We start from the raw sequence: 27,908 nt of genomic DNA, 5'->3' as shown, positions 1-27,908 counted from the left end.
GTTTTGATCCCTTTTTGGGTCGAGTGAATCCCTTTGGATCATATAAATTATTGTAATAAAATATTAGAATGTAACAACGAAGAAGTTAGACTGAGCATAGAAGATAGATCTTAACATTGAAGGTCCCAGTTGTGACCTGTTCTGTATTTTGAGCATGTTTAGCAGGCTTGTGAGCTGGTTTCTGTAACCCGGTTGTTACGGGTTGGCTATAATCAATTTTCATATTATAACTCAATTTGGTATGCATTTCCTCCATCATGTCTTTGTGTTTCCATTGTGTTTACTCTTGTTGACCAGTCTGGATTGATCTCTTTGAGGTCCCTCCTAACCGGTGAGTGCTTCAAGTGGTATCAGAGTGATTTTTCATTCTGGAGATTGCGTTGTCTTGAGAATTTTGTTTTAGGGTGGTAGACTATGGATCCGACCTATAGTTGTAGAGGACTGGTGTAAACGATGGCGCGAAGAGGAACTAGGAATGGTGAAGTGTGTGGGAATGCAAACCCTGCTTTGATGAAAATGTTGTGAGGAATAACAGGTCAGTTGGAATCCATGGAGACAACTCAGAGACGAGACCGACACATCAAAGATGTAAGTGAAGATGAAGGAGAAGAAGCCCCAGAAGAACAAGTAAACCCACTGGCGGTTGATCCAAATGAGGAAAAAAATTTTAGGGTTTTGAGTAAGGCGAACACTAAACCTCATTTTACCCCACCAGAATATGATGGAAAGTTGGATTTAGATGAATTAATGGACCGAATCTTGGAGATGGAGAAATATTTTGATTTTGAAAGTACTGTAGAAGAAAGGAAGGTGAAATATGCCTATACCCGGTTGAAAGGTCATGCATCTCTTTGGTGGGAGCATTTGTAGGTTGATAGATAGAGAAGAGGTAAAGAGAAGATCAAGATATGGGATCAAATGATTACTAAGTTGAAATCAAAATTTATGCTAGTTGATTATCAAGTGAATCTGTTCCGAAAGTTGGAAAATTTGAGACAGAAGGAATCTAGTGTGAAGGAGTACATCGAAACATTTTACAAGTTGAATATCAGATCTGGACATGTTGATGATGAAGTTGAACAAGTTGCAAGATATTTTAATGGATTGTGGGTGTCTATACAAGATGAACTCAATTTGATCAAATTACAGAGTGTTGAAGAAGCTTACCAGTATGCCCTAAAGGTAGAAGAAAAGCTAAACAAATGACATGAATAGAGGCAGAGAGGCAGAGGTGAAAGGTTTCAAGGAGGAAGAGGATATACCAGAGGTAGAGGAACCTGTAAATATCAGAACAAGGACAAGGAATTAAGCAAAGAAGGTAATTAATACTAGAAAGATGATAGAAATTTCTACCAGAGGAGAGAAATAGATGGCTACCAAAATGAGAATTTTGGAAGACAAGACAAGAGAACATTTAGAGGAACTTTCTTTAAGTGTGGAGGAGAAGGAAATTGTGCTTTCGAGTGTAAGAAGATAGAGAATACCAGAAGAGAAGCAGTGGTGGAAGAAAACCCCACTGGATCAGATAATAAATCGGAAGCTGGAGAATTGTTGATGATGAGGAGTGATTTGTGTCATACCGGGAGAGATGAAGAGCCCTTGCAGAGGAAGAATTTGTTCAAGACCAGATGTAAGGTATCCAGTAAGTGTTGTAAAGTTTTTATTGATAGTGGTAGCTCAGATAATCTTGTTTTAGAAGAGATGGTGAATAAGTTGAATTTGGAGTGATTGAAACACCCTAAACCTTATTAGATAGCATGGTTTTAGGATGAACGTAAGTTGTTAGTAAGTGAGAAATGTTTGGTGAAATTGAAAATTAGGAACTATCATGATGAAATCTTGTGTGATATTATGCCTATGGATATTTGTCATCTTTTGCTGGGTAGACCTTGGCAGTTTGATAGACATGTAATACATGATGGGAGGAAGAATACATACACTATTGTGGCTAATGGGATGAAGCAAACCTTGTTACCCTTGGAGGAAACTTTGAAGAGTTAAGTTTGTACGAATGCTAGAATCTGTTTGGTAGATGGAAGGAAATTCCTGGATGGATTGAGACATGAGAATGTGTGTTTTGCCTTAATTCCTAGGAAGACTGAGAATCTGGAGCATGAAGAGGAACAACTGAAAGAGATAAAAGATTTGCTGACAGAATATGAAGACATCATTTCAGATAATGTATTTGATAGATTGCCACTTGTGAGAAGTAACAATCATTGCATGGACCTGGTTCCCGGAGCTAGTTTTCCTAACAAAGTTTCATATTAGATGACACCAGCAGAGATTAAATAACTGAATAGACAAGTGCAGGAGCTATTGAAGGAAGGTTTGATCAGAGAAATTTTGAGCCCTTGTGCAGTACCAACATTATTAGCACCTAAGAAGAATGGAGAGTGGAGAATGTGTACCGATTCTAGAGCAATAAACAAAATCACAGTGAAATACCAGTTTCCTTTACCTAGGATGGATGACATAATGGATTGTTTGAGTGGAGTCAAATGCTTTGCAAAGATAGATTTGAAGAGTGGATATCATCAGATTAGGATCAGGGAAGGAGATGAGTGGAAGACAACATTCAAGACAAATGAAGGATTGTATGAATGGTTGGTAATGCCTTTTGGGTTAACTAATGCACTGAGTACTTTCATGAGGCTGATGAATGAGGTATTGAAGAAATTCTTGGGTAAATTTTTTATTGTATATTTGGATGACATTTTGATTTTCAGTAAGACAAAAGAGGAGCATTTGTTGCATTTAAGACAAGTTTTGCAAAGGTTGAGAGAAGAAAATTTGTTGATCAATATTAAGAAGTGTACTTTCATGAAGGATGACTTAGTCTATTTGGGATTTGTGATAGCTGAGGATGGTTTGAAGATGAACCCTGAGAAAGTAAAAGAAATTGTTGAGTGGCGTAGACCGGACAAAATTGGAGAGGTAAGATCGATTCATGGGTCGACTAGTTTCTACCAGAAGTTCATCAGAAATTTTAGTTCAATTTGTAACCCTATGACTGAGAGCATGAGGGGAGATCAGAAGGAATTCAAGTGGACCACCGGAGAAAACAAAAGTTTTGAACTATTGAAGCAAAAAATGTCTAATTAACCTGTGTTAGCTTTAACGGATTTCAATAAAGTACTTCAAGTGGTTTGTGATGCAAGTGGAACAACAATAGGAGCAGTCTTGAGTCAGGAAGGGAAAGCAGTAGCTTATTTTAGTGAGAAATTGAATGATACCTGAGGGAGATATTCAATGTATGATCGAGATTTTTATGCCATAGTTCAAGCCTTGAAGAAGTGGATACATTACCTGTTGCCTAAGGATTTTGTGTTGTATATGGATCATCAAGCCTTTTAGTATTTGAATAGTCAAAGTAAGTTGAATCAGAGACATATGAGATGGGTAGATTTTTTGTAGAGTTACACCTTCATGTTGAAGCATAGAAGTGGGAAATCTAACAAATTTATTGATGCATTGAGTAGGAGAAGGAATTTGCTGACAGAGATGAGAGTGACAGTATTAGGATTTGAGGAATTGAAGACTTTGTATGAGGAGGACCCGAATTTTGAAGAACCTTGGTAAACATGTAGAGATAGAATCAAGTGGTTGGATTACTTAATTTAGGATGGGATGCTATTCAGAGGAGTTCAGTTGTGCATACCTAAGAGTTCTATGAGGGAGAAACTGATAAAGGAGAAATATAGTGGCGAATTAGCCAGACATTTTGGTATTGACAAAATAGTAGCATTGGTGAGTGAGCACTACTTTTGGCCCCAAATTCATAAGGATGTTAGAAAATATGTGCAAAGTTGTAGAGTTTGTCAAGTTGCAAAGGGTAGTAGTCAGAAAGTGGGGTTGTATAAACCTTTGATAGTACCGGTAAGACCTTGGGAGGATATAAGGATGGATTTCCTAAAATATTGAGAGGGAATGATTCTATATTTGTGGTAGTGGATAGATTCTCGAAGATGGCTCATTTCATACCTTGTAAGAAGACATCAGATGCATTACATGTAGTAGACCTATTTTTCAAGGAAGTAGTGAGATTGCATGGATTACCTAAGAGCATAGTTTCAGACAGAGACATTAAGTTTGTTGGCTATTTTTGGAGAACACTTTGGAAGAAGATGAAAACAGATTTGAAGTTTAGTTCTACTTTTCATCCATAGACTGATGGACTGACATAAGTAGTTAACCGAAGCTTGGGAAATTTGTTGAGATGTTTAGTTGGAGATAAAACTAGAAGTTGGGATTTGATTCTTACACAAGTAGAGTTTGCCTACAACAATTAAGTAAATAGGAGTACCAAAAGAACAAATTTTGAGATTGTTATCAGAGTGCATCCTAGAGGTATATCAAAATTAAGGGATATTAGTAGTGAAGACCGAAGAAGTTCAGAAGTAGAATAACTTGCAGATCACATGAAGGACTTACATCTTCAAGTTAAGCAACATTTGAAGGACATGAATAGAAAGTATAAGGAGAAGGCAGATGCGAAGAGTATACATAAGGAATTTGAATTTGGCAATGAAGTGATGGTATATATGAGAAAAGAAAGGTTCTTGGTTGGAAATTATAACAAATTGCAAATGAAAAAGTTTGGACCTTGCAAGATTTTGAGAAAGTCTAGTTCTGGGAATGCATATGAAGTGGAGTTACCAGATAATCTGAGTATCTCACTTATGTTTAATATTGCAGATCTTCATGAGTATCATGAACCAGAATTTAGTGAGGACAATATTGCAGACTTGGAGAAACAGTTTCCCCAAAAGGAACCAAATCAGATTGAAGAAATTTTGGATAGTAAGATTGGGCGTAGTACTCGGAGCAGTCAGTATAAAGAGTATCTTGTGAAGTTGAAGGACCGACCAGTTGAAGATTCATCTTGGATTTCTTGGGAAGAGGTAGACCACCTTGGTTTTCCTCTGACCTCAACAAAGTGAGAGACTCACTTTTTTCAACAACCCCGAATGTCTGATGCAGGAGAATCCCTGGTTTATAGCAATCTTGCATCAACCAAAAATATTTTCCTTTCTGTTTTTTCCTTTTGTTTACAGTTTCAACATTTCTTTCTGTGTGTCCCAGATTTGGCTCACTGGATCTTGTGGAGTTATATTTTTCTTGAAGACTTGATCATCTTCCTTATTCCCAAACCATGGAGAATTTGGATCATTTTTCGAAAAGTTATCGCTACCGGTTTCCATGACGGTTTCCTGTTGTCGGTTGATAGTTTCTTGTTACCGATTGCCTAGACCTATTTACATTTGTGAACTACCGGATCCCTTCCATAGCTTGTGGAGCCTTGAGCATTAATTCCGATGTTTCTTGGCATGCGACCGACCTTTTCCCATGATCTATACTTTATCCTTTGTATTTTCCAGAGGAATCTCTTGGCAGAGGCCAACCTTGTTGGTGTTGCACATTAGGTCTTGTTCTTTGGGTTTTGATCCCTTTTGGGCCAACTGGATCCCCTTGGATACTATAAATCATTGTAATAGAACATCACAATGTAACAATGAAGAAGTTAGACTGAGTATAAAAGATAGATCTTAAGATTGAAGGTCTTGGTTGTGACTTGTTCTATATTTTGAGCATGTTTAGATGGCCTGTGAGCCGGTTTCTGTAACCTAGTTGTTACGGATTGGTTGTAATCAATTTTCACATTATAATTCAATCTATTTTGCATTGCCTCCATCATATCTTTGTGTTTCCATTGTGTTTACTCTTGCTGACCGTTCTGGACTAATCTCTTTGAGGTCCCTCCTAATCGATGACTGCTTCACTAAGTGATGAAGTATTTGGCAAAGTTAAAGGATTGAAGGAAGCTAAGGAAGTATAGAACAAGTTATGCTATGCATATGAAGGTGATCTGAAGACACATCAAGCAAGACTTTTAAACTTGAAGCATAAATTTGATGGTTTTAGAATGGTTGATGATGAAAGTGTTGAGAGCTACATACACAAAGTAAATGATAATGTAAAGGATATTCGAGTTGCTGGAGGAGTACTAGAAGAAATTGATGTTATCAGAAAGATACTATTTACATTGACCGAACCCTACAAATCAAATAAGTGTGCTATTAAATAATTTTATGATCTAAATAACTACTCAATTGCTGAACTTATTAGAACATTGTTTGCCTATGAAATTGGAGAGATGGAAGATATAAAATCCTATCAAAGATAAGTTGCATTTAACATTTTGAGGATATCAGGAGATGAACTAGAAACAAGTGAGAACCTGGATGATATTGAAGCGAACTTTGTAAGAAGATTGAAGAGAGGAACTGGAAAGTACAAAGGTGATTTACCCTTGAAATGCTTTAATCGTGGAAGAATTGGTCATTATGCTTCTAAATATATATATATATAAATAAGACTAGAAAAAATATAGTGATGATGAAGATAAAAGTAGATATAGAAGACATGATTTTAAGAAAATAACAAACCACAAAGATTAAGTAAAAAAGAGTTTTTCTCTATCGAGGCACATTCATCTGAAGAAGAAGATGGTGAGGACTCAAATGAAGAATCTTTATTATTGGCTATAGAACATAAGAATTAGGATAGATGCAGAAGACCAAAAGAGAAGGCTACACTGCATGATAAAGTTGAACCAATATTGTGGATCATTGATTCCGGATGTTCAAGTCATATGACCAAAGATAAAGACAAGTTTATCTATCTCAAGAAGTATGATGGTGGATCAATGAAATTTGCAAGAGAGGAAGTTGCACTGATTTGTGGAATAGGAAGTATCTTGATTGATGGTAAGCATAAAACTAATGATGTTTATTATGTAGAAGGTTTGAGACATAGCTTGTTGAGTGTTAGTCAGATTTGAAATAGAGGTTATGAAGTTGTGTTCACCAATACTAGATGTATAATCAGAAAAGGAAAAATTGGAAAGTTGGTAACAAAAGGTATTAGGACAAGTGGAAATGTATGTTACATAAATGCATAAGAGGATGGGACATGTTAACTTTGATAACATGATGAAGATCAGTAACACTAAGGAAAAATTTGAAGCTTTTGAAAGATTTAAAGTTTTCAAGTCAATGGTAGAAAATCAAGTTGATGCTAGAATCAAGTGCTTGAGATCTGATAGAGGTGGAGAATTTATTTCAAATGAATTTGACAATTTTTTGTGATAAATATGGTATTAGAAGATATTTTTCTACTCTAAGAATTCCTTACCAAAATGGTGTAGTAGAAAGGAAGAATATGACTGTTATTGATGTTGGTATTTTGGTTATGTTGATATGGTTTTGTCATTGATGTCAACACCTATTAACACTTATCAACTCTGGCACTTTGGAGAATTGGCAATGTTCAGCTACAAGCAAGTGACTTTATGCACAGTCACCGGTATTTGGTTCACTGATAGGATATAATGTTCACCGACATTTGGAATGACATGGAAAACACTTGGTTATGTTGAAGACATCGTTTGGACACTTTGTCTTGGAGATTTGTTCATTGGTATATTTGTGTTTGCATATTTGTTGTTACCGGCAAATAGATCCAAAATAAGCATCGACAGGCTTATCTATTCCAGATCAGCACGAAATGCTTTGGAGATGATTTATTATTTTTATAAATACATTAAGCCGACATGTTGAATCGGTTATTGCATCGGTTATCGATTTACTTGTAAATTGTTTTTATTGTAATATCTTTGTAAAGCCGACCTATACATTTTGGTCCTAGGCTTTGGTATAAATGTAAGATCTTATTTGTAAGATCGATATGTGAATGTGAAGGAAGGAATAATTCAGTATATGCGAGAATAAGCAAAGCTATACACGCAGACATTATTTGAAGGTTGAAGGAAGGTTTTTGTAAAGGTAATCAAAACCACACTGGTACTGAATCCAGCATATGAAGATGTTATTTTGAGTAGTACATCTTTATTGGATCTAACCATCCAATTGTAGTCAGTGTGACTCCCATTTATGTTTGAGCAGTGACCTCTAGGCGCTTGGCCTTTCTGCATGTGCAGACCCCATTTGTATACACATACTATCTGCAATAGTATCATCTGATTGTGGGTAAGCTTTCCCACCATGGTTTTTCCCCTTACAGGGTTTCCAAGTACAAACATTGGTGTTATGTGTTGTGGATGTTATTGTCTTTCTATTTCATGCACTAATCTTTACCGGTACTGCAATTAACTAATAAACTATCTACCGACATAAATTTTGGTTTACCGGTATTAAGCATTTAGTTTGGATAAGTTGTTTAAATTTATTAGACAACTAATTCACCCCCCCCCCCCCCCCTCTCAGTTTTCTCTGGGACCTAACAATTGGTATCAGAGCCTAGTCCTCTTTTTGCACAAGTTTAACAGCTTGAGGAGATCCAATGTCTTCTAACTATTTCAGGAAGGACAATCCTAAACTTGATGGAACCAATTATGGCATATGGAAGATCAGGATGGAGACACATCTAGATTGCATTGGAAAGGACATCTAGGAAGTTACAAAGAATGGCTATATTGCTCCTACTCAGAATCGGCCTAATCCACCTAACTTGGCTAAAGATGAGGAAAATGATTGCAAAGCAAGAGAAGCACTTTTGAGCGCATTATCAGATCAACAAATCATGGGATTATCAGATAGGTCTACTGCTAAAGCTATTTGGGACCATTTGGAAACACTGAATGAAGGAGATTCCACAGTCAAAATTGCAAAACTTGAAAGCTTCTGAGTTAGGTATGAAAATCTAAAAATGGAAGAAGATGAAAGGATTTCTGCTTTTATGGAAAGAGTAAATGAAATTGTTTTGGGTATTAACTGTTGTTGAGGAACCTTAAGTGAAGATGAAATTGTTTCAAAAATTTAATGAAAGTTACTGCTATAAATGAGTTAAGAACAATGCCAAATACATCAGTAACTAGAGATACATTGATTGGAAAACTTTCAGCTTTTGAACTTGAGGAATTTTGTCTTGTTGCTACTATAAAGATAGATTTAGATTTTAAGGCATCAACATCATCTGCACCATCATTTGACAAGTCTGATTGGAAAGCCTTTTATGCAAGAGAACTTGAAGAAAGCAGGAGAGAAAATGAAGAACTTGAAGAACTTGAAGCACTATTTGTAAGGAAAATGCCTAAAGGTCCAATTGGAAGTAAGTATGAAGGTAAAGCACCCTTTAAATATTTTAACTGTAATAAGATTGGTCATATGGCTTCAAGATGCCCTGATAGACATGCAAGATTAAGAGAAGCTAGAAGACACTAATACATTTGGGGTCAAATTCCGACGGAGGTTTCCGATGGACAAGGAGCATTGTGTGAAAATTTGATTTAAAAAAAAAAAATGCCCGTGTTCGTCGGAATTCCGATGACCTCGAGCATTTTATTAAAAAAAAAAAACACAATGCATTTTCATTTTGAAAGCAAACCGAAGCAAGCGGCAACTGTCTTGCCTCCCTGCCCCCCCCCACCAGAGCGATCTCTACACAAGCAAGGTAAGGTTTTTTTTGCAATCAAAGGAACTCTTTGTTTTTCAATGAAGGGCAACTAATTTTTTTTCACAATCAAGGGCAACTGGTTTTTTTTTGCGAATTAATCCATTTTGTGCATATCCCACGATCTTAAAATTCCATGAAATGACATCTTTTTGAGGTATTTTGTCATTCAGTTCACATGCCGTGTGTATGCTACCCCATTTTGAAATTTTTGTTATTGGAGCATTTGCAACTAATTTCTGACAAAAAACGCCTTTCGATTATGCTTTGATGGACGTCCATACCTTGTTCCAAAGCTCCTATTTTGGCACATGCAGGGAGGATGCTAGAAAACATTGCATTGAGATAAACATGACTGTATTTCATGAGGATTTGAACTCAAAGCATTGGCACTATCACTTATGGCTATTGTAGACACCTAAAAATGGTCAACACTTGCGGAGTCATATTTTAACATTTGCGCATTGCCTCATTTTAGGTTTTTGCGTCGCATTAACATTTCTCCTATGATTCGCACTTGGTCTTTATCATTTGTGAACATTGAGTCATTCTTGTACATTCTTCATTTGTCTCGCTCTCAAATTTGGTCTTGTCGACAACACCATCCAGTCATGATTTTGATCAATTTTATCCTATCGCATCAATATGCGTGCTAATTTTTCATCATTTTGGACATCGTCAATCCTAATTTAGGGTTTTGTCCTCCTGTCAATCTTGTGATCGATTTGTCATCAATCGTTGTCCTCTTATCAATCTTGTCGATTTATCATCAATCCTTCAATCTTGTTGTTTTTACGATCGATTTGTCATCGATCGTTGTCATGTTCGATCTTGTCATTTTGCGATTGATTTGTCATCAGTCATGGTCATTTTCAATCCTGTCGTTTTGCAATCTATTTTGTCATCAATCCTTGTCTTTTTTTGGTCAATCTTGTCATATTGCGATCGATTCGTCATCGATCCTTGTCCTTTTCAATCATGTCAATTTGGTCAATTTGTCATTGATTTTTGTCAACCAATCTCAATTAAATCATTTATCAACACTGGTCATTTATTAATTCAAAATCATGATCGAATCGACATCAAATCAATCTTACATCAAGACCTAATTGTCGTTCTTGCATTGCTAATTCATCTTCTAGGGTTTCGTGATTTAATCATTTAACCTTGTTTGTCATTTCTTCCTTTAGGGTTAATAAATTATTTATTTATCCTAAGTCTTCGTGTCGCAATTAAATGTTTCATTTAATTGGATAACTAATTATTCCTCTTTTTGTGAATTAATTAATAAATGAAAAATTATTAATTAATTTACCTAATTTCCTAAATTTCCCTCTTTGTGAATTATTAATTAATTCACTAAATTCATAATTTCCTAAATTTCATCATTTCTAATTCTTAATTTCCTAATTCCTAATTTCCACCTATTTTCTAATTTCCTAATTTTAATTTCCACCTAATTAACTTGTCTTTAGTGCTCCCTATTTTTGTGCTTCATGCGTCATACTCTTGGCATAGCAAGATGTCATAGGGTTCTAGTCCTCTAAGCTTTGCATTGGCAATATGTCATAATTTATGACATAGAAGGTGTCATAACCTTCTTCTTTTCACTCATTTTTCCCATTTTGAAATCAATTGCTTCTAATATCCATTTCATGCTAATTTGTCTTTTCTCCAATTTTTCTATAAATTGGATGATCTTCATCAATCAAGGCTAATAATTGGTAATCACTTTTGCAATCACATAATTGGTAATCAGATTATTGAATTATTAATCACTTTGTCAAATCACGCTTCTAGTATTCTTGTGTCAATGTCAATCTTGCTTTCTCAATTAGGTTTATGCACTTGAAGGTGAGATCTACAACAAAACTATTTGGAGAAGAAAGAAGAACAATGGAGCCGCATGAAGGGAACATCTGCTTTGCATAATCTTTTTACATGTTTTATCTTTATGTCTCTATTGAGTGTTGTTTAGGATAGATTGATTGCATTCTAGCTTTTTGTGATTAGACAATGATTAGTTTTTATATCTTGTTTGTGATGATTTCCTATTTCCTATGCTACATTAATTGGTGAACCCGACATGAACACTAACCATCTAACCCTTTAACTGTGTTTTGGAGTGCTTTCAAGTTAATTTTGCAGGCCAAAAAACCCAAAAATAGGGTCGTGCAGGGTTTTCTGGGGACTTCTGTGCCTGTGTGAAGCAACTTGCGCCTGTGTTGAATACATTCTGCGCTTGTGTCATGACTTCTGCGCCTGTGTCATGACTTCTGCGCCTGTGTAAAGTCCAGAATAGAGGTAAAAATGTAGTGTTTTACTTGAAATTTGTTTTGTGTTTGCATTCTGTTTTCTGTTTTTTGGTCTTTGGTAATAATTATCTGTGCAGAATCATGGCATACACATGGCAAAGACAACAAATCAAATTACTAACATGTTTTATGCAGAATCGATAGTCAAAGACAACAAATCAAACTTCTAACTTGGGTTTTGCAGGTTGCCTTGGAGAAACAACTAAACTTGGTGTTTGTCATTAATGTTTTAGGCACCTAGTGATTTCTAAATAGGTTGGAATGAACATGTTTTTTCTTTGATTGTTGAGTGTGACATTGGAGTAGGAGAGTATGCTCTCATCCTTCTTAGGGTGATCAGAAATCCAGATCTTCGATACCATGCTCGTGTCTTTGATTGAGTGTCACCTTTAGAGGGCCTGCCTTCCCAACCACTTTGTGTTTGCAAGCAAGTGATAATCGTGAGAAGGGAATGACCCAAAGTGAGTACGGCTAGAATACCTTGGCATTCTAACTCACTATAAACAAATACCTGATGGGCGAAAGCTTTGAAGGAAGGTTTACGTGGGAATTGCAGTTACTTGGGAAGTGATGACCCTTGAACTCTTTCTCATATCAACATCTAAGTAGGGCCTAATGGTCTAAATCATGCTTGCGTGACTACATTTGTTTGGTATCTTGATGGGCTTAATGTCTCAATCACGCTTGTGTGACATCAAGGAGTAACACTTAACAGAAATCCTTACTAAACACCTTGTTTTTAGAGGCCAAAAACCTATCTAGTTGCTTGAGAAGGACAAGTTCGGATACTTGGAAGAGATACTAAGTTCACCATGGCGAGATTTCCATGGGGACTGATGCTTGGTTGCCCTGAGAAGTGAGTGCCGTGGGGTCAAGCATCTATGTATTCTCCTTGAATCTCATAATGAGTCTACCTCTCAAGTACCTAATGTCCTTGCCATCCATAAGAAATGTGTGAATGAGCATGATTGTCTTGAGTCTAAGTTGAAATGTCTTGTATTCTTTGCTTGTCAAAAGTTGAATTGTATCTCATTTCAAAAATAAGGCAAAATTGATTCAAAACATAAGATTAAACATAACAACAAAAGTTCAACAAGGTTCAAAACACACCTTCAAACATGATTGTCAAACATTTTTCAAAGTCTTGTCTCAACATTCATGTCACTTGCATTTAGGTTCATCCTAGGTTGCATTTTGCAAAGTTCATTGTCAAGTACCAAGGTTAGGTTTCACCTAAGTCATACTCCTTTGCATAAAGGTCATCCATTTTGCATATGTCCTCTTGCATTAAAGTCATACCATTGTCATACATTCATATTTGCATACCTTAAGTCTCTTCATTAAGCTTAAGTCATTATCATATCATATTAAGATCATTTGCATGGTAATTGTCCCTTTTCCATATAGTCTCAAAACTAGGTTTTGTCATACTTGAGTAATCCAAATCTTTGATAAACCCTAAGTCATTTTTAGGAAGTCTAGACCTTATCAAACCTTTTGTCCTTTTGTTATCAATGTCATTTCATCAAACCTAGCTTAGTATCCAAGCATATAGGGGAGACATTGTCATTTTGTCCTTTTGTCACTTGGTCCTTTTGTCCTTTGAGGTCTAGACATCATTTCAATTTCCTAAGGGTCTTATTCTTAGATTTACATTTCAAAAGTTTGTCAAAATCTTCAAAAATAACCAAAAACATAGGTTGCATAGGTTGCATTCTTGCCATAGATTGCATTTTCATCTATCTAGTTTGCATTTAGTTGCATATCATATATTGTCCTTGAAAATTTCCAAAAATATTGCATTTGCATAGTGACATGTCTATTGAAACAAGGTTCCAAGCACCAATGATGCAACAAAGTTTGACATATCAACTGACAATGCCATCGAATTTTAATCCAAGGCAATCACAATTCTATCCAACCCAACAACAAGGCAATATCGATCAAACTTATCATGATGATGTAAATGTCCAAATACAAAAACTAGAGGAGAAACTAGCTCAAGAAAATGAGATTTTGGAACAAAAAGTGAAAAACATTGTGAAGAATAGATCACAAATTTCCAAAGTGTTTCGAAAATTTCTAGGTCAAAATCCAAAGATTGAGCCAATTGATGTAAGATCTCTTCTTGAACGATCAGACATACCAGCTCTCCTCTCCCAAATAGAGATGATGAAACAATTTCAAGAAAAGAGACAACAACATTATGTGCCTCCACAACCAGAACAAGAAGGTGTTTACTATCAATCACATTTTCAACCATCACAACCAATGACACAACCAATGGTCCAACATATACAACCAACACAACCAATGGTCCAATTTCAACAATATGTCCAACCAACTATACAATGTCAACAAATAGTCCAACCAATGGTGGAATATCAACAAGTTCAAGTTCAATCAACATATCAATATCAACAACAATCACCAAACATTCAAAAACAAAGGTTGCAACACACACCAACCCAAGTTTCAAACATGTCAGAACAATTGAACCAAGTTCAACATCAAAACATGACATTAGATCAGAACCAACTCCTTGCCAAACAAGTTCAAATTCCAGGTCCAATCATGTCAAAACCTCGAGAGAAAGGTGGCTTTATTGCAATGCTCTTAAGGAAATTACCAAGTGAGTTCTTTGAGGAAGATCAAGATAATACAATTGTGTCTAGCAATGCCTCATCCCCCCATAAACAAATTGACTCTCCAGTGGCATCTATCCCTACACATGTAGAAGTTTCACAAGAACCTTCCATATTGTCCTCATCAAACAATACACCCAAGGATGAAATTAGCCAAGGGCTATCCATAATTTATTGCCAAAATAATCCAATTCATGATGCACGTCCTTGTCATGTTTCAGAAATACAAGACCCAATGCCACCATGCACTTTATTACCATTACCTATTTTAGAGGACCCCATTCGAAGTCCCTCTTCCTCATGTTCAAGCATTGATTCCTTGCCAAAATCCATCACAAATGTTCAAAGTGCATTTCCTTCATGCCAAAGCATTGATTCCTTGTCAGAATCCACCATGCATATCCAAAGTCCAACCCCATGTCAAGAGGATAATTTAGAGCATGAAGAAATGTGTCTTAAAACAGATCAAGATCAAGGTCCTGAAACCTTATCATCCCATCCAATTGTTGACCAGGATTTCATTTCCCCAAACACTCACAATGATTCCCCTATTCTTGTCCATCCTATCCAAAGTCCTATTGACACTCCATTCCCCGAGAAAGATCAAGATATCCCAGTCCATCCAATCCCAAATGATCCCCTTCCATTTCATGAACACAATGTCCTTTCAAATCCCATTGACATTCCAGATATCCCTTCCATCTTTTCCGATGAACCCATTGAAAGTCAAGAGCAAAGCACCTTTAAAGAGGATTCCAATGATCTTCCTCCTTGTCAAGATCAAATTATTCCTTTAAATCCTCCACAAGATCCTCTTGTTCCTCCATCTCCTTGTCTTAATACTCCATATACACTCCAAGATCCCATTTCTTTTGATGATCCCATTATTTCTCCCATTCCATCTCTTGAAGAGCCTATCATTGAACCATGTCCAGTACACAATCCTAGTCACCCTCATGATCCTGATCCCCTTCATGATTCTAATGTGTCAGTGCAAGATGTTCATGAATCCTTGACATTAACAATGGGTTCTTCTACTTTGGTGCAATCTGATCCACTTCAAGATCTTATTATTTCTCTCATATCATATCCACCTCATAATGGACTCGCATCTTCTTCCCAAAGAAAAGAGTATCCTACAACTCAAGATATTCATAAAGGCAAAGGAGTAGACCTTCATGAGCAAGAATCTCTCCATATCAAAGAAGATCTTAAGGGTCATGTCTACACAACTCACTCTCAAGACGTTGGTATCCCTCTTCAAAATCCAAACATATCCCTTCCCCATCATACCTTCCATCCATCTTAGGTCCTTATATCCCTTCATTCTCTATGCAAGGTCAGCAAAGGCACACATCCTTGAGTAAATTTCATCCATCCAAAAGAACTCCACTTCATTCATATCCATCCATGCATTCCTTTCCCCCTCCAAGCAATTTGGATGCCAAGTATAAAAGTCATAAGTCTAGAAATCCACATGTATTCAAGGATCAACATGTCCAATATAATCAACATGTCAAAACAAAGAACAATATGATCTATAAAGAAAAAGAAATATCCAAAAGGCCACAAAGGCCTACTGAGAAAAATAAAGCAAAGTCAAAATATATATGGGTTCCTAAATCCCTTGTGCAAGCTATGCGTTCCAAAGAACCACAAAAGCATGAAAAATCAAAAACCATGTGGATCCCTAAGCAGCTTCTTGAAGCACAAAAGCCTAAAGAAACATCCAACTTGGCATCCAAAATTGCTATTCCTCCATCCAAACCTCTCAAATTTTTTCCTCCATCACCTCCTTCTTCCATTTTGGGCCCTTATGTCCACAAATCCCTAGCTATTCCTTCGTCAAAATCTCCATATCCAAAACCCACTCTTCCTCCATCAGTTCATCACCCCTCAAGGTATGTGCCAATTTTGATCTTGCCAACATTTCCATCCACTCAAGCACAATTCTTCCAATACCCTATCCATTATCCAATGCATATTTTCTATCCTTCGATCCCTCTAGTCCAATTCTTTGCATAAATCCTTGCCTTAGTTTCATCTCTTTTTCCATGTCCTTATCCTACCAACGTCTTTGAGCATGCTTTTAAAGGTCATGGTCCATTTTTTTTTTTTGAGGCTACTATCCAAACAATAATATGCTTGAGTCCTTCTTCCATCCCCTATCATGTGTCCATCTTCTATTGAAAAAGTCAAAAATACAAAAAAAAAGTGAAAAAAAAGACAAAATACAAAAAAGTAAAGAAAAAATAATTCGTCCACTGGTGAAAACCTGGCAAACAGGTGCCTTGGGCAAGTACCATGATGAAAACCTGGCAAACAGGCATCATGCGTAATTTATGAACTTCTTGCATACCACACTTGGGGGCAGGTTTCCTCCTTCATATCCTATTGCCCTGCATTATCCTATCATACCATGTCATACTCCTCCTTTATCCTATGGTCCCTCATGTCCATTTCCTCTTTCCACCTTTGATCTTGACAAGGTTGACGATCTTCATGAGCATCATGCATCTTGTTTGCAGCTTTCAGTCTATCATAGCTTTTGGTCATTTATCCATTTGCTTATTTCAACCTTTCATCCATATTCCCTATCTTATTGCAACTTTCTGCCACTATCCCTTAGCCAATCCCGACCTTTAGTCCATGTCCCTTATCCATTCTTGGTCTTTCTTATCCTATCCATATCTTATCACTATCCATACACTCTTTCTATTCCTTGATCTTGATCTGACATAAGGACGCAAAATTTAAACATGGTTTCAAAAAAAAAAAACCTCTTGACATGTCCCTCATGCCATGTTCCTACTTTACATTGTCATATCCAGTCTCTTGTCCCATCACGCCATAGACCTTGAAAATTGCATCCGTATTGTCTCCATGATAAAAGGCCTTTGTCTTCCCTATATCCACCAATATTTCAGCAAGCCTATTTATTCACCTGTCATATTCCTTTCCTTGCTAGACATTGGGGGCAAAAATCATGAAAAAATCATTAAAAAAACATTTAAAAATGTCCTGAAAAGATCCTAAAAAAAATCTTCAAAAAAATCAAATAATGTCTTGAAAAAATTCCAAAAAAATCAAATAAAGTCCTGAAAAAACAAAACAAAAAAGACTCGAAAAACATCAAAATCCAAAAACAAGCATTTTGCAATAAATGATCCCTCTGTGCATAGACAAATCGCTAAGCATAAATCCAATGACTCGCAATCATACACTGCGCTTTAATGAAATCATGCTTAAACATATGAACTCTTTCCATCAAACCAAACATTCAAACTGATCAAAATTGTCATATCAATCAACCTCAATATCATTTGTCCTTGTCTCTACTATCATGGGTCTGATACAGGGTGTGGTATACTCGAAACCAGACTTGTGTCCAGTCTTAGACGGGGTACCGCATGTCCTGAAACCAGACAGCATGATCATCCTATTAGCACTTTCAACTTTTGACAATGAAGATCAAGATGTTTGTTTGTTTTGTTGGAATTTGTGCATCTTATCTTTTTCTTGATTTATCTTTGGCTTCGATCATGTTCCTATGTTGCTCAATGATGTCACTGAGTGATTTAGAGTGACTGGGATGGTTCATGATCCTTTTCTTTTTTGATTGTGATTGTTGTTTGTCTATGATGTGTCTGTCTTTTGCAAATAGGGTTGCATTTCAGCTCTGGCCTTCAATGCCATGATGCTACGCATCCATTTTGCTACATAAAAATAAAGGTTCTCACCTACAAAGTGCATTACTGAAAGCAAGTTTTTCTTCATCTCTAATTGTCCTCTATTTCCTTTTCTTCTTACTAACACTTCTTCCGTCCGGTCGGATAGTTAGTTCGGTCTAGTGCTCCAATATCCAAACATACATATTGCATCCTGCATCTATTTGATTAGTACATTTACATTACATCGAGCATCATATCAAGCATTTTATCCATTTCATATTATAAATGCATCAAAAACACAAAAAAATGCATCCATACATGTTCCACAATGGTACATAAATAGTGCATAAGTCATCCATACATGGAAAATAACCATAAGTCATAACATATCGCATCCCATCATATCGATGCATATCATATCATATATCCACATAATATCGGAGTACAAAAATTGGACTGTCTGTACTCAGTATGGCCCACAGGCTGACTACAAAATGTCAAACTACATCATGTCCGTTGTCTGTCCTAAGGAACATGTGCCTCTGTCACTGGGTGCTCCCTCTGTCCTCCTCATCCCTACCATGTCTCGCGGATGATGTCCCTCCTGGTCCTGGCTGTGGTGGTCTCATTGGTCCACTCACCCCCATGCTGCTCAATGACCTCCGAGAGCATGCCCTGCTCTTTGTCCTCGATCGTGCCTGATATGAAGGTTCTCTCTGCTCTGGTGGACTGCACTCTCATATAGTGTCCTCCAATGGCGTATCTCCTCTTCGGTCTCTACCAGCATCTGTCCTAACTCCCGTACACTGGCATCCCGAATCGACCCAATATACTCAGTGACTCTTTGTCCTTCTCGTTGTGCCTGAGCTATTGTTGTGTCTCGAGCCACTGTGAGTCTGGCTATCTCCGCTCTGTACTGCTCATGCTCTCTCTCTAAAGTCGCAATGTGATCCTGCTGACTCGCTATGATAGCCCTGCACATCTCCATTTCCTCTGTCCTAGCTGTCTTTGGCTCTATGGGTATGTCCTGCCATGTCTCCTGCTCCCCATCCTCATCATCCCCACCATCCTCATCTCTATCCTCATTATCCCCATCATCCTCATCCCCGCCCTCATCCTCCTCATCCTCATCATCTCCCTCCTCCTCTCCTATGAGTGGGAAGTCCTCCTGTCGCCTAGGTACTGGAATATCCGGATCTGTCAATGGCACTGGTCGTCGTCGTGCAAACCATCTATCATACTCATCTGTCGTCCCAGCGTCCTCCACATCTGATCCCCACTCCCATGGTCTCTGCTATAGCTATGAGAAGTCAGCATATGCTATGTGTGGTTGAATCATACTCCCCCACTGACTCGTCTCTCTGTGCGATCGGGCAAAGTGTGCAGTCCTCCTAGGTACATCCTGTCTCTCTCCAAACTGTCGTCTGACTCTCTCTGGCAGGTACATCTCAATCACTCTCTGGTGATTCACTGGTCGCCCAATCAAGCACCTCTCCTATCTATAATAAGGTAACTCCTCACTGTCATCTGACCATCCCGAGCAATCACGATATGGCCTCCATATGAACTCTCTCAGTCTGTCCAGCTCATGTCGCCAATACAATATGTATCCAAAAGGACCCTGTCTCAGTGCTCCACCATAGCAATACACATATGGTCGGTGTGGTACTACCTGTCTCTCTATCATCGATCGACATATAGCTATGTGCTCAAATGCCCATACCTGTAGTAATGTGACTCCACAACTCAAAGTCTGAACCCCCTGATATGCTATCTGATGCAGCTGAAAATACAGCATAGCCAGTAAACATGGTCCCCATGCATACACCATACCCTCTGTCGCCATCCGCTCTAGCACTCTTCCCCATCCAATAGGGAATCCATGTCCTCGTCTATCTCTTGCTAGTAGGCACGCTATCACCACAGCTATCACCACATATCGTCGATCATACTCTGATGCCATAGTCTCCCAACCAATCTCCCTCTCGACAATATCCAAATCATCTGCGTTGTACTCAAATAGTCTGTACAATGCGTCTCTCCCTATCACTGGGTCATACTCTATCATCTCTCCATGAATCAAAATGCGAAGGATACGCCATACATCCTCCAGTGTCACCGTCACCTCTCCAGTCGCCAGATGGAATGAGGAGGTCTCCGAATGCCATCGCTTGGCCAATGCGGTAAGCAGTCCTGTGTTTGCCCTAATCTCAAGCATGAATGTGACATAGTATATCCCCAGTCTTGCTAAAGTATCTCTCTCTGTGCTCCTAAGTCTATGTCGTAGCATTCTCCTGCGTGATCAATGGATACTGTCGACTCTGCATCACAATTGGGGCACATTTTTGTCAGTTTTAGGGTTTGCTCCTACAGGTTGCATTTCCTCATTTTCATGTCCAAATCAGGGTGTTTTTCATCTAATCTGACCTATCCTACCCTTATCCCCTTTTTCCGGATCATTTGCATGTTATTTTGACCAAAATTAGGGTCTGTCTTGCACATTTGCGCCTGTGTCAGGAAACCTACACTTGTGTCAGGAAACCTACGCTTGTGTCAGGAAACCTACGCTTGTGTCTCCCTACACAAGTGCAGAAGACACTACACAAGCACATGATTCGCCCTACACAAGCACAGGAGTCTATTTTTGCATCCTGTGTGGGCCCCGCAATGTCCCGCAAGTACTCACAAGTCATGAAATTGAAAACATGGGTTTTTGAGATACATACCACTGCTCCCATGTCGTCTAGTCATCTGAATGTGTGTACACATTCCCTAAGGTGATCCGCCATTGGAATGTTCACCATCTTTCTGCAAGTGTCCTTGTCCAGATCAACAAATTCTCCTCTTTGTCTAGTGCAAATGAGCGATTTTCAACCTCTTGGTCTCATTTATAGCTCTTTGTCAGTGCATAGATGGACGTGCATCCTCTCCATCTTATGCTGGTCGCGGTCTTTTGCACCTTAAATTGCTTGTCCTTCCTACATCCGATCTCCGATTGTCAGTCTGTTCGATCCTATCGTCTCCTTTCATTCTTATCGATCAATTGGCCTCTTTTCTGGATGTTTCCGGCCAATTCCTTGAGGGGGCATGCATATGTCATTGTTATTGTCTGGGGCATTTTCATTATTGTTCTTTTAAACAACGCTTGGAATTGCATTGTCTCAAAGAGGGGCAAAATGTAGACACCTAAAAATGGTCAACACTTGCGAAGTCATATTTTAACATTTGCGCATTGCCTCATTTTAGGTTTTTGCGTCGCATTAACATTTCTCCTATGATTCGCACTTGGTCTTTATCATTTGTGAACATCGAGTCATTCTTCTACATTCTTCATTCGTCTCGCTCTCAAATTTGGTCTTGTCGACAACACTATCCAGTCATGATTTTGATCAATTTTATCCTGTCGCATCAATATGTGTGCTAATTTTTCATCATTTTGGACATCGTCAATCCTAATTTAGGGTTTTGTCCTCCTGTCAATCTTGCAATCGATTTGTCATCAATCATTGTCCTCTTATCAATCTTGTCGATTTATCATCAATCCTTCAATCTTGTCATTTTAACGATCGATTTGTCATCGATCGTTGTCATGTTCGATCTTGTCATTTTGCGATTGATTTGTCATCAGTCATGGTCATTTTCAATCCTGTCGTTTTGCAATCTATTTTGTCATCAATCCTTGTCTTTTTTTGGTCAATCTTTGTCATATTGCGATCGATTCGTCATCGATCCTTGTCCTTTTCAATCATGTCAATTTGGTCAATTTGTCATTGATTTTTGTCAACCAATCTCAATTAAATCATTTATCAACACTGGTCATTTATTAATTCAAAATCATGATCGAATCGACATCAAATCAATCTTACATCAAGACCTAATTGTCGTTCTTGCATTGCTAATTCATCTTCTAGGGTTTCGTGATTTAATCATTTAACCTTGTTTGTCATTTCTTCCTTTAGGATTAATAAATTATTTATTTATCCTAAGTCTTCATGTCGCAATTAAATGTTTCATTTAATTGGATAACTAATTATTCCTCTTTTTGTGAATTAATTAATAAATGAAAAATTATTAATTAATTTACCTAATTTCCTAAAATTCCCTCTTTGTGAATTATTAATTAATTCACTAAATTCCTAATTTCCTAAATTTCATCATTTCTAATTCTTAATTTCCTAATTCCTAATTTCCACCTATTTTCTAATTTCCTAATTTTAATTTCCACCTAATTAACTTGTCTTTAGTGCTCCCTATTTTTGTGCTTCATGCGTCATACTCTTGGCATAGCAAGATGTCATAGGGTTCTAGTCCTCTAAGCTTTGCATTGGCAATATGTCATAATTTATGACATAGAAGGTGTCATAACCTTCTTCTTTTCACTCATTTTTCCCATTTTGAAATCAATTGCTTCTAATATCCATTTCATGCTAATTTGTCTTTTCTCCAATTTTTCTATAAATTGGATGATCTTCATCAATCAAGGCTAATAATTGGTAATCACTTTTGCAATCACATAATTGGTAATCAGATTATTGAATTTCTAATCACTTTGTCAAATCACGCTTCTAGTATTCTTGTGTCAATGTCAATCTTGCTTTCTCAATTAGGTTTATGCACTTGAAGGTTAATCTACAACAAAACTATTTGGAGAAGAAAGAAGAACAATGGACCCGCATGAAGGGAACATCTGGTTTGCATAATCTTTTTACATGTTTTATCTTTATGTCTCTATTGAGTGTTGTTTAGGATAGATTGATTGCATTCTAGCTTTTTGTGATTAGACAATGATTAGTTTTTATATCTTGTTTGTGATGATTTCCTATTTCCTATGCTACAACTATATTAGCTTTTTAAGACACTTTCATAGTGCACTTCACCTGTCCTAATAATGGACTATCATGAGATTCTTAAGAATGGAAATACTCCAAACATTCATGCCCTCTATGTTGTCATTGTGGTTTTCAATCATTGCGACTAAATGCTTTTCAAGGACCAAGTAGTGTTCTTTTTTCATTTTTCTACTGTGCTTCTCAAGCTGCACCAACATAGTTTTATTTAATGGCTTTGTTTTGATAGTGATTTCTCCATGGATTCCGCTATCTTTTTCTTGGCACATTCAATGCATTGTCATCTATCACTACTATTTATTGTCCTTTTTACCTTTATTGAGGTTGTTCTCATACATGTCATTCACTTTGTCTATGAGTATATCTCAACCAATTCACTGTTGTAAGTAGAAATAAAAAATTAGTCTCATCTCTTTTACTATTTTAGACCTTCATAGTAATCTTTGCAATATATCATTTCCTTCCAATTATATGGAATAATGATTTTCTTTTTATGGAATGTGATGAAGGCTTGAGTGTGTCTTCTTGAACTCACTTATTATCAGCTCCTTTATGATTACCTTAGATCTTTGTGGCTAAGAATTGTTCTTGATGAACTTATGCTCTTTATTGATTTCTTTTACTACCATCATATTATCCTGAAAAAGGCTTGTTCAATGATCCCTTAGCATGCATGTGCTCTCTTTGTATCGATCTAGGGCTACTCATTAATGTATCTATGGATTTCCCTTATTCACTATGTTGTGACAGTCATTTGCAAATTTGGGACTTTCGTCTTTCATAATTTGATGTCTTTAAGATGTGGGTACATTGCTTGACAAGAAAAGCTCAAGCATTTGTGAAGTTCAAAGAGTTTAAACCCCTTGTTGAATGGTCATCCAGTTGTTCTCTAAATGCAAAATGCTCAAGTAAATGGGAAATTCACTCAAAATGGTTTATCCACAACTAAAAGAAAACAACTAACCACTACATATATGCATCAACAAAACCGTGTTGTATAGAGACCTAATCATGCCTTCATGGATATGTAGATCAAGTTCCTACATTTTGGACAAAAGCAATTCACACAATAATATATTTGTTGAACACACCCACCACAAAGATTTGGTTATGCAATAATATATTTGTTGTTAACTTTATCATGGAGGATTTGGTTATGCTTGTTACAATCAAGGTTTGACCAAACGTATTCTTAAATATACAAATGAAGAGTGTGGTTGGTTGGTGACTAATTACTCTTTTTAACACCATTTACAAGATCATATCTAAATCAAGTGTCTCAAGAATTAAGCTACTACTAAGAAGATAGTTTGCCTAAAGCAAATGGGTTTCTTGGGTGGCTATTTATTGTAGATAACTTAGTTCCTTCATGAGAATCAATCAATCTGGAACATGTATAACTCACATTTGTGACATGTCACTAATGCAATTCCTTAGTACTTGTTTGAGTACTATCTCCTCTATTGTTTTCTATCCACTTTTGTGTCCTTCTTAGAACAAATAATAGATTAATGAGAAGGTGGAAAAGGTGGATTCACCTAAGAGGGAATGGATTTTCCCAATAATATGTTAGATTCTCCCAAGGATGGATGGACTATACACTTGAAAGGTAGATGATTAAGGATGATGACAAGGTGAATTTTCCTTAGAATGATAGGGTTGATTTTCCTAAGAACAAGTAGATTCATGTAAACTAGAGGATACAAATTTGGAAAAAATAATGGAAGGAGACTAAAACTAGATAGATTCACCTAAATGGGAGTGTAGTCATCTAAGGATAGGAAAAATTCACCATTTGCGTAAGAAAGATGGACAAGATAAATGATTTATGTGAAATAGATTCACCTAAGAGAAAGTAGATTCACATAAGGATAGGTGGATTTTCCTAAAGATGAAGGGATAAGACTTAACAAAAAGAGGACTTAGGATGATGACAAGGAGGATTCATTTAAGGATATGGCATATTCACCTAAGGGATAGTGTATTCTCCCACGAATATGGAAAAATTATTGATTGGTGGAATGACATACTAGATCAAGGAATGATACAAGAGTAGATTCACCTAAATGTAGGGTAAATTCAGCTAAAAGGGTACCCATGAGATTGTGGTACTGAGTACCTATCTGTGGATGGTGTATTTGGATACAAGTATGATAAAACCATGCTTGTGTATGATGAAACAAAGTCCAGATCTCTATTACAGGTCCAACATAATCTCTATTATTTGAGACACCAATTTATTAGCATATCCAATTAGGGTAATTTATGGGTTTAATTATGGATCATGTTGTCTATTTCCATGCACTATTGAACTTATTTGGATGTATTGTGATTATTTTAATTTTGAAGTTATAAATAAATTATGTTTGTACCTTAGAAAGGGTAACTCCAATTGATGTTTGGGCAGTTTATTGGAAAACTTATGGTGATTATTGCCCTATGTTATGTAATGGAGTTATTTTTACACTAAGTAATTAACTAGAAAAATGAATTTGTATTGTTGTACAAGTATGATGAAACCATGCTTGTGTGTTTACATGTTTGTGCATCCTATTGAGAACCAACCTCGTTGTTGAGGAACTCAATAAATGTGGTGTTAAGTAGAAGAATGGAAAACTCAAGAAGCTATGGTGACATATTGTGGAATTAGTGGGGATTATCTCTATTGACCACACCTTTCAAAGATAGTATCCCCTAGTTCTCTTCATAGAATGGACCATTGGATGGCTCATAGTGGTATCCTATCCTACATTTATCTAGATGGCATTGCCGGTAGTTCGTATGTGGTTCTTGGTATGGGTTTCCTCTTACCCTATTATCTTATTTATATCTTTGTTCCAACATGTGGAGATTGATTTTTGTCATGCTATGATGATTTTCATGTTTGCATGTGTTTTGAAATTATGCAAATAGATATGATGTCACACCATACTTATGTTTTGATATAGTGTAGGCAATGGTTACACGTTGTTGATGGTAGTGATTTGGGTTCAAAGACACAATTCCACACACACACACAAATATTTGAAGATACATTTTATATTATTCCTTCTTAGTGGCGATTAGTGTTGGAAGATTTGCACACATGTAGAGAGGAACTCATGTTAGATACAATAGGTTGCGTTTGATAACATATGAATGTGCCTCATGATGTATACATATAGCTTTGGTGTGTGACATGCATGCACATTTTTCCATAAGAGACATTTCTATGTGGCATGTGCCCTATGCATGTCTTCTTTGTGAGGCACGTTGCTATGTGCAATGTGGCCCTAGGTGTGTCTTCTCTATGAGGTGTATTGCCATGATATGTTAGGATTTGTAGTGTGCAGGCCACAAATGCATGCATGAGGGACTATTATTATAGTCATGTTTTTTGGGCATGTAGCCTAGGCATGTCTTCTCCATTAGGTACATGGCCATGCCATGTGGGATTTTTTGTGTTCATGCCACAAATGCACACATGAGGGACTATTATTGGAGTCATGATGAATCTTCACTCTATTCAGCCACAATTTCTAGTCGTATAGTGATGTAATGTGCACTTTTAAGGAATGTGAAGTTTCCTTCAATTATTGATGATCTCTCATCTTTGTTTCATGGGCCAACAATTTTATTTTATCTTGTTTGAATTAGTTTAATCACTATTGTGAGTTTTCTCTATTGTGTAGTTATTGTGGCTATGTTTGAATTGCTATTGGAATTGAACACATTTATTTGACTTATTATTGGTACTATTTTTTCTTTCAATATTTATGATCTTTGGTAGTTTAGTGAAACTCTTGCTATTTTTAAATGTTGCCTTCTTTGTTGTGATGTGATTCCTCACCAAGATCGACATAGATAACCTTGGATGAGTGTATATAAGGAATCAAACATTGGGAAAATTTGAGGATAGGGGTAAGTGTTTGTTGTATGGGTAGCTATGATCGACTTGTACATTCTTAGTGATTATTGATGGCTATGTCTTGGAGGCTAATCCCATTAAACAAACAAGGTGGAAGTCATACATAATCATATGGATCCTCCCTAGTTGTGTGTGGATTCAAGAGCATCATTTCATATGGTTCTTGGTTACTTTATGAGACCATGGCATCCTCTTAGACCATTATTGGAGCCTTGTATTGTTATCCCTGCAATGTGGATGAATAAGTGTATGTTAAAATAAATGCTTTGCATGCCATATAGTTGCATATGAGTTGTTCACATCATCAGATCATGATTTAGAATATGTGAATTCTTTTATCCATGTGAAGTCGAATGATTGATTATGAAAATGTGTTATACATTGAAGCATAATCTATAAGATGTTCTCTTCAAGAAAAAATATTTATGCTTTCATAGTGAAATGTTGAGGAAATGGGGTCCTAGTCTAGGAAAGTAAACTACAAACTTATACATTCACCATTTCAAAACATTTTATTGGGGAATAGTCAATTTGGTTCAATTTAATTCCTCTAGGAGAGACCAGCAATATGATTAATTGTTCCATTTTGATGTGATTGGATATGATTAGATATAATTTCATTGAAGATGCAAGAACTAAGTAAAATTATGCAAAATTGACAAGATTAAGCATAAACAGGCAAATAATAAAGCAAAAAGCTAACATAGAGGTACATATTTGGAAATAAGACTCTAAAATGAACCTAATCAGTTACCTATAGGGAAAAGGAGGTTAGAGATAATCTACTTATATGGAAAGTGGTTAAACTCTACCTCTAAGTGGCTCATCTTGAGCATTGTCGGTATATGGGCATTGATGGCATATTATATCTGGTTCTATCATTTTTGTGGGTGCAAAATTAACAAGGCAAAATAGTATTAGTGGGATCATGATCTCATCAAAATGGTTTTGGCTTTGCATTTATGATAGCACATTGATGACACCTTACAAAAGGTTCCAATCTCATGCATAGCATCCCAAAGTAAGGTCAATAATGATGTAACTTAATG

Source organism: Cryptomeria japonica, chromosome 10 (assembly GCF_030272615.1).
Source record: "Cryptomeria japonica chromosome 10, Sugi_1.0, whole genome shotgun sequence".
NCBI lineage: Eukaryota > Viridiplantae > Streptophyta > Pinopsida > Cupressales > Cupressaceae > Cryptomeria > Cryptomeria japonica.
Note: the sequence above shows the minus strand (reverse complement) of the source record.